This window comes from Notechis scutatus, chromosome 1 (genome assembly GCF_049901735.1).
Source record: "Notechis scutatus isolate UNSWTSFEM ecotype Mainland chromosome 1, rNotScu1.2, whole genome shotgun sequence".
Taxonomy (NCBI): Eukaryota; Metazoa; Chordata; class Lepidosauria; order Squamata; family Elapidae; genus Notechis; species Notechis scutatus.
This window is the reverse complement of record NC_142009.1, coordinates 31,996,947-32,005,353: the sequence shown is the minus strand read 5'-3', so window position 1 is coordinate 32,005,353 and position 8,407 is coordinate 31,996,947. Positions and strand designations below refer to the sequence as shown.

At 35.6% G+C, this 8,407-nt stretch overlaps 1 long non-coding RNA gene across 1 annotated transcript; it reads left to right on the top strand.

Moving 5' to 3' along the window:
- Window positions 1-2,025: 2,025 nt before the first annotated feature.
- On the top strand, window positions 2,026-6,289 carry LOC148132736 (uncharacterized). The gene is made up of 3 exons (XR_015746876.1): window positions 2,026-2,199; window positions 5,598-5,748; window positions 6,091-6,289. It is a non-coding gene; the product is annotated as an uncharacterized LOC148132736 (long non-coding RNA).
- The last annotated feature ends 2,118 nt before the right edge of the window (window positions 6,290-8,407 follow it).

The window sequence follows — 8,407 nt, the reverse complement described above, 5'->3', positions numbered from 1 at the left end:
GAGTTTGTATCTATTGTGTGCTCTTGTGTTGTTATGGTTGAAGCTGAAGTATTCATTGACAGGTAGGACATTGCAATGTATGATTTTATATACCATGCTTAGGTCAGACCGAAGACGGCGTAATTCAAGGTTTTCTAGTTTTAGAATTTCAAGTCCACCTTCTATTTCAAGATGCCCCACAGATGCTCAATAGTGTTTGGGTCTGGAGACATGCTTAGCCTGTCCATCATCTTTACCCTCAGCTTCTTTTGCAAGGCAGTGGTCATTTTGGAGGTGTGTTTGGGGTTGTTACTATGTTGGAATACTGCCCTGTGGCCCACTCTCTGAAGGGAGGAGATCATGCTTTGCTTCAGTATGTCACAGTATACATTAGCATTCATGGTTCCCTCAATGAACTGTAGTTCCTCAGTGCCAGCAGGACTCATGCAACCCCAGACCATAACATTTCCACCACCATGCTTGACTGTAGGCAAGACAAACTTGTCTTTGTACTCCTCACCTGGTTACCACCACACACACTTGAGACTATCTGAACCAAATAAGTTTATCTTGGTCTCATCAGACCATAGGACATAGTTCCAGAAATCTATGTCCTTAAGTCTGCTTGTCTGCAGCAAACCATTTGCAGGCTTTCTTGTGCATCATCTTTAGAAGAGGCTTCCTTCTGGGACCACAGCCCTGCATTTGATGCAGTGTGCGGCGTATGGTCTGAGCACTCACAGGCTGACCCCCCATCCCTTCAACCTCTGCAGCAATGCTAGCAGCACTCATATGTCTACTTCCCAAAGCCAACCTCTGGATATGACACTGAGCACGGGCACTCAACTTCTTTGTTGATCATGGCAAGGCCTGTTTTGAGTGGAACCTGTCCTGTTAAACCGCTGTATGGTCTTGGCCACCATTCTGCAACTTAGTTTCAGGGTCTTGGCAATCTTCTTATAGCCTGGGCCATCTTTATGTAGAGCAACCATTCATTTTTTCAGATCCTCAGAGAGTTCATTGCCATGAGGTGCCATGTTGAATTTCCAGTGACCAGTATGAGAGAGTGAGAGTGATAACACCAAATTTAACACACCTGCTGCCCCTTCAAACCTGAGACCTTGTAACACTAATGAGTCACATGCCACCAGGGAGGGAAAATGGCTACTTGGGCCCAATTTGGACATTATCACTTAGGGGTGTACTCACTTTTGTTGCCAGGGGTTTAGACATTAATAGCTGTGTGTTGCGTTATTTTGAGGGGACCGCACATTTACACTGTTATACAACCTGTATACTCATTACTTTACATTGTAGCCAAATGTCATTTCTTCAGTGTTGTCATATGAAAAGATATACTTAATTATTCACAAAATGTGAGGGGGTGTATTCACTTCTGTGAGATACTGTATATATACATATACATACATACACACACACACATATTATTTTTAATATGAACATTTCATCTTCCCTTAAACAGTGTGTCATCTGGGTACAAATATCTGTGCAATAACAATCAAAATTTACAACAGTATTTATTACATTGATATTGATTCTCTAATCTTACAATAGTTGTATTGAACATAAAAGTATTGAACATAATACACCTATTCATTTCTCCCTCTTATCTTCTAATAAGAATATAATAATATTAAACATAATAATCCTAATAGTCATAATAATAACAATCCAGTTTGATACCTAATAAGTAGCTGTCCAGTTTATTTATCAACCGTTCTTCTGACCCTGTTAATATCTTGTCTAATTCTGTTAGTTCTTTACAGAAGCAATGTTAAATTACTATTGTTTTAATGTTTACTAGCTTTTAATTTTTTTAAAACCTGAGTCATCTCTAGGTGAGATGGACAGCGTACAAGGAAAATAAATAAATAGATTAAATATAATTAAACTTATTTTGTACTTTCTTGCTGCTTTTGTACTGTTTTATTGGTCTTTCTTGTAAAGAGTCCTTATCTCTTGGGACAGTTGGTAAATATAGTTAAGTAAATACATTCAATTGGATGAAACTATCAGTTCCATTTTCTGCTCTTGTGAGCACGGTTTCAAAGCTATAATTTTTATGTTTAATGTACCGTTTGTTCTGAGCCTTACAATGGATGCAAGGACAAATTATTCTTTCCTTTATTGCTGACACACATCATGGTTTTTAATTTTAGCTCAACATTCAGATTATTGGGATTCCATGAGTCTTTCCCTGTAAGTCAATCTCTGTATGATATTAATGTGTATGTCCTGGCTCCTGAAGTCTTTTTTTGTTTGAACCATCTGATTGTACCCTATGACTATCATTAAGTGTTGTATGTTATGATTCTTGATTCCTAATGGATGTAACTTTTTGTTATGTATACTGAGAGTATTTACACCAAGACAAATTCCTTGTGTGTCTAATCACACTTGGCCAATAAAGTATTCTATTCTATTCTATTCTATTCTATTCTATTCTATTCTATTCTATTCTATTCTATTCTATTCTATTCTATTCTATTCTATTCTATTCTATTCCACATTTGAGAATGATTTAAACATTCAGTATCCAGAGAATCATATCCCAGTGACTAGCAAAAGATAAGAAATGTGGTCAAGAATGACAGATGTTCAATTTCAGAGAAATTTCTGAATTTCTGCAACCCAAGAAGACAGGCACAGAATTCAGAGAATAATTAGGACTGCAGAAAAAACAATTACAACAAATCTGCCTTCCATCAAGGACCTGTATACTGCACGAATCAAAAAGATGGCTGTGAAAATATTTACAGACCCCTCACTTCCTGGACATAAACTGTTTCAACTCCTACCCTCAAAACGACACTATAGAGCACTGCACACCAAAACAACTAGACACAAGAACAGTTTTTTTTTCCTGAATGCCATCATTCTGTTAAATAAATAATTCCCTCAGCACTGTCAAACTACTTACTAAGTCTGCATTACTATTATTATTAATCTTCCCATCCTTCCTTTCACCAATCTCCTCCCACTTATGACTGTATGACTATAACTTTGTTGCTTGTATTCTTATGGTTTTTTTTTATTGATTGTTTCCTAGTATTATTTGATTGCTTATTGTACCCTATGACTGTTATTAAGTGTTGTATGATTCTTGATGAATGTATCTTTTCTTTTATGTACACTGAGAACATATGCATGAAGACAAATTCCTTGTGTGTCCAATCACACTTGGCCAATAAAGAATTCTATTCTATGCTATGCTATGCTACGCTACGCTACGCTACGCTACGCTACGCTACGCTACGCTACGCTATGCTATGCTATGCTATGCTATGCTATGCTATGCTATGAACCTGAATCAAGTTCACTAGAGGTAAATGAGGGGTGAGTCCATTATACTACCAGAATTTTGTTGATTATTGAATACCATTTTCTTTCACATACACATTTTTAATATGTTTATTATAAGGCAGATGATAACTGTTTCAGTAATCTTAAAAATGTTCCACATATACCATGTTCTTAATCATTCTGTGCAGTTCATTTAATTTTATTAGTTTCAGCTACAGCCTACAACATCCTCTTTTGGGCGGGGAGGGGGGGAATTTTGCTTCCCAACCCAATCAAATTGGAAATATAATTACATGAAGTAGTTAATAATTTCCCCCATATGTTATCATCCAATTAAAATATAAAACATTTTTATAATCACAGTTTGTACTAGGAAGTTTTACTGAAAAGGTAATGCATGATAAGTGCTTTACTGAGCCCTATAAATGGGTGTGCAATCAATCTTTCAAAGATACCAAGTTTTTTGCCTCTCGGTCTTGCTGTTGACTTGAGAACTCCATCTGGTTTCCACCATGCAGTTTGCCATCCTTTCTATTGCTTTCATAACATGGATGTTCTTGGTTTTTCCAGGTAAGGTATATATTAATATCCATTATTGTAGATGAAAACATTAGAGGTTTAGAAGACCCTTCCTCAAATATGCTCTGCTTTTTTTCCTTAAATTAGATCAAGTTATGAGAAGTTAAAGAAAATATTCAGTAAATAGCTGATTATGTTGTCACTTTCCAAACAACCAATAATTCCCAAGGATACATCCCCCTTCCTTTCTGCTCCCTAGGCAGTAACATAAGAGATTACAGGATGGTGTGGCTTCACCATCTTCTCTTCCTTCTTTATATCATGGAAAATATAATTCTTTAATTACAGCATGCCATGTTATTATTAAAAAATATTTATGGATCCTTTAGCTGCCCCTTAAAATTACTTAGGTAAGTGTCATTCCAATCTGCCATGGTCCCAATCCAGTGGAAACAATGTTTTGAAATTTCAAAACATTTTTTTTTGTTCAAAAAATCATAAGCTAATTTTCCACATTGGAAATGGAGATTTAAGAACAGAGAGAAATCAATTAACATTGCAGATCTTTGACTGCCAAACTAGGCAACATCACTGATGTCACAATGTCACTAACAGGGTAATGAAATATCTGCAAGCATACAACCAAGCTCAGAGAGCGCCAATGTCTATATGGTTCAACTCTGAGCTTCATATTATCTCTTCTATTAGAAACAGAAATAGAAAAACAGAGGAAAAGAATGGGTACTAGTCAGGAGGCGGCAGGGAGGAATACAAAAAGAAGGAAAAGCCAGGTTTTGGTAGATATATCAACAGTTTTTTCTCTTCTTTGCATGGATGAGAAGGGAAATTAGCAGGGGAATGGCCAGCCAGGGAAAGTGATAGCTATATAAGTCAGAATTAGTATCAATCTTGCCCCATTGTCAAGCCATAGCAATAAGTAGTGAAATTTGTTAAATCAGCTTCAGGAGCACCCATGGTTGGCAAAAAACTTAGAATACCATGTAGAATTGCTATCTTTCCAGAAATAAGGAGATTTAAACAAAACAAACTTATCATCAAGGTGATAAAGACTGGGATAGAGAAATTTGCCTGCTAGTGTTTTCTATACACAAGGGGTGGGGGTGGGGGGCGGGGAGAGAAAATTAAAACCAGCCAGTTAGACACTCACAATAAACTGAAAGTACAATTATTTTTATTCCTTGTAATGAAAAATGCTTGCGGTAATTAATGGCAATTGTTTCCCATCCTTTAACTTTTCATTTTATTGCTACACAACCATTACAGGACTCTTTTGAAGACCATAATGTCCACATTTTGGATGGGGAAGGTAGTTGGTTTAATGGCACATTAAATCTAAATTTCTTCCCTCTACATTTACATTTTAGATCAATGAGTTTTAGATGCTGTATGTTTGTTATTCTACCGAGTCTCCCATCAGAACATGTTACCTATAGCCAAATGCTTGTAGATTGCCACTGAGGAATTTTCTACATAACTATTTTAATAGAGTAACATTCCCATTCTCATATATAGTTTTAGCCAACCTTCAAAGGGATTAGGATAATTATGAAGAATTAATGCCATGTTGAATTTTCATTGAACTATAAAGAATACAGCATAAGATATTTAATCCCCACTATGGCATAAAATAGGAAAAATATTCTACCATTTGGTCTGTGTGATAGAAGAATCCTCTAAGTAAAAATAGAACATCTGTGACATAAGACTTCTCAGCTGTCGTGGATTTTTTTTAAAAAGACACATGTGCTATATAGTTCTAGGTGATGACAAAGAGGGTCAAGAAGGTCAAGAAGACATCTCTTCTGCCGAGTGCATGAATTCCCATGGTGGTCGTTGTATCAAAGAGTGTGCTGATGATGAGAAGCAGATTCGCAAATGTCCAGCAGGAGTTTGCTGTAAAGAAAGGTAAGAGCTCCATTTTTTTTTTTAATCAGGTAAGCCCCACCCACTGCGTCAGAAGGCCAGAAAAGGCCTCAAAAGGCCTCAAAAATGACCACAGCACATTGCAACGATCATAAATATGAGTCATTGCCAAGTGTCTGAATTTTGATCACATAACCTTAGGGATTCTGCAACAGTTGTGAATGTGAAAAATTGTCATAAGTCACTTTTTCCAGTACTATTGTAACTTTAAACAGTTGCTAAATGAACTGTTGTAAGTTGAGGACTATCTGTATATAAAATGCATCACATGTTTGGTCAATGTGATACTTCACAGTAAAAGTGTGGTTAAATTTTCTTTTGCAGTTGCGAGGAAGCTGATATGTGAACTGGAAAGTAAAGCTAAAAGCAGAAGACAAATATTACTACTAATGTCACTAATAAAGATGATTTCAGACACAAATTCTTTCCAAAATGTGTGACTATGAAGTGAACAAGCTTCCTCATTAATCAATGGATCTATTCATCTTTTCTTTATGTCAACAATTACCAAACAGAGAATAAATCCCAGGTTTCTGAAATCGTTGTCTAGCTATATATGTGTGTTTATTTGGTTTTTGTATAATAATTTTATTACAGATAATATACAAATAAAACTAATACAAACTACAAAGGATAAAAAAGTAAAAAAGGTAAAAGATGAAAAATACAGAAAAAAAAAGGGGGGGGGGGGAGAAAGAAAAAAGAAGTTTCCCTTCTTCCCAGCAAGTGTATACAACTTTAATAACTTATCACCAGCTTTTTAGATACAACAATTTCTTCTTCCAATATCTCACCTTATTTCAATAAACATATTAATAATTATTAAATATATCTATTAATCTTCATAAGCCATTCTAATCAGGAAAAGTCCATTAAGGGTTACTATTATGAACTTAATTTAATAAACCCACTTAATTTCCTTCTTTTACATTTATATCTCCTTTTGTGCTTTTAAACACAAATTATAATTATTTAAATTTTTAACTTTATAATATTTTCCAAATTATTTATATGTGTGTGTGTGTATGTATGTATGTATACCTACACACACAGCTTACCATTCATTCTAATCCAAGGCTTACAGGAGAGAAAATATTTCAGGACTCTTTTAAACACACACAGGGTCAGGACAAGATAAATTGCAGATGCAATGATTTTCCAAAGGATATCTTTCCTGCATCAACTTTCAAATTTCTGATCATACCTGCTGAACACACCAACCATTGAAGAGAGAGTTGTGTGTTTGATGGATTGTATAAAGTTACAGAAAGTAACATGCTGTGGTGACTTAAGCTTGGGAGCACAAAATTAAAGATAAAGAACACAGAACAAATTTAAAACTAGTGAACCTAAATTACATTTCTAAATTAGTGTTCTGCACTTTTCTTCTTGTTTTTGGAATACTATATCTCCCTCAGAAGTAATGTTCTAAGAGTTTTTACCAAAATAGATTCATCAAGAAGAAAATGTCAACCCTGAAGCTGGCCTGGCCTGACTGAGGCCATTTTCTTTCGTGTTGCTTCAATACTGACATGGACTGGAGCTAAGGGGTAAGGAGGAGAGAAGTAGAGATAGCTGGGGTGTTGTAGCCAAAATAAAATTCTTTCTCCTGGGAACCAAGGACATCCATGAAGGTGTTCAGAAGGAGGAGACTGAGGTCACCTAGCTATGGGACTGTATGCAGATTGGACCATGTAACTGGTGACTTTGGGGAAGTGACAAACTTTTACTTTTCATTAGGTGGAAACTGGCAGGAACTTTAGAGCCGGTTTTCACCAGGTATGTGCCAATATCATATGTTCCAATAAACTGTTCTTTGAGGAATATGCCTGCCTTGGAGTTCTCTTTTCTGTGGAATGTGTTACTTGGAACCTTGACACCATGTTCACCTTACTTCCTGGTGGGAAAGAGAGTGAGACCTTGAATCTGATAAAATGAGATGTAGAAGGCAGAAAAAAATGGACTTGAGGGACAGTAGGAAGAGCAGCTGTTAAATAAAAAAGAACTTGAGTCTGGAGCAGGAATGAGGTATGTATAAATGTCTCAGACAAGTCCCCTCCTACTTTCCTTGAAGATAAAAAGAGAGAGGGGGAAGGCACATTCAGACTTGCAAGAGCCTGTTATTATAACTTTATAGTAAAATTAATATTGACCTATATAGCTTTGGTTTCCTAATCTGATTCAAAATGACTGTTGAGAGCACCATGTTGGAGGAAGTGATCTCTGATATAAATGGGGGAAGATTTAGAATTGGAATATTCAATTTGTAATATGGAGTTTAGATTTTTCTTTTTAAACACTTTCAATATTCTAACCACATAAAGACCAGCTTGATGCCATCAAGATCTTATGAGAAAAGTAGGTAACATTCAACAGTGTTCTTCTTTTGTGATCAGCATTTAAAATTGGATGTCAGAGTTTTCATATATTTAGGAACTGCTTTATGCTAAACCTGTCCCTCTTATGTTGTGATGGCTGACTACTTTTGTTTAGTAAATAAAAACATTTCAATTTTTCTCTGAAAGGATAAACTAAATGCATCAATTTGGTATATTATTTTTTATTAATAATGCTACCTTTTATCAATAGCATTGCAACATTTGAAAATGTACCAGTTTCCTTTTTTAAAAAAAATCAACTT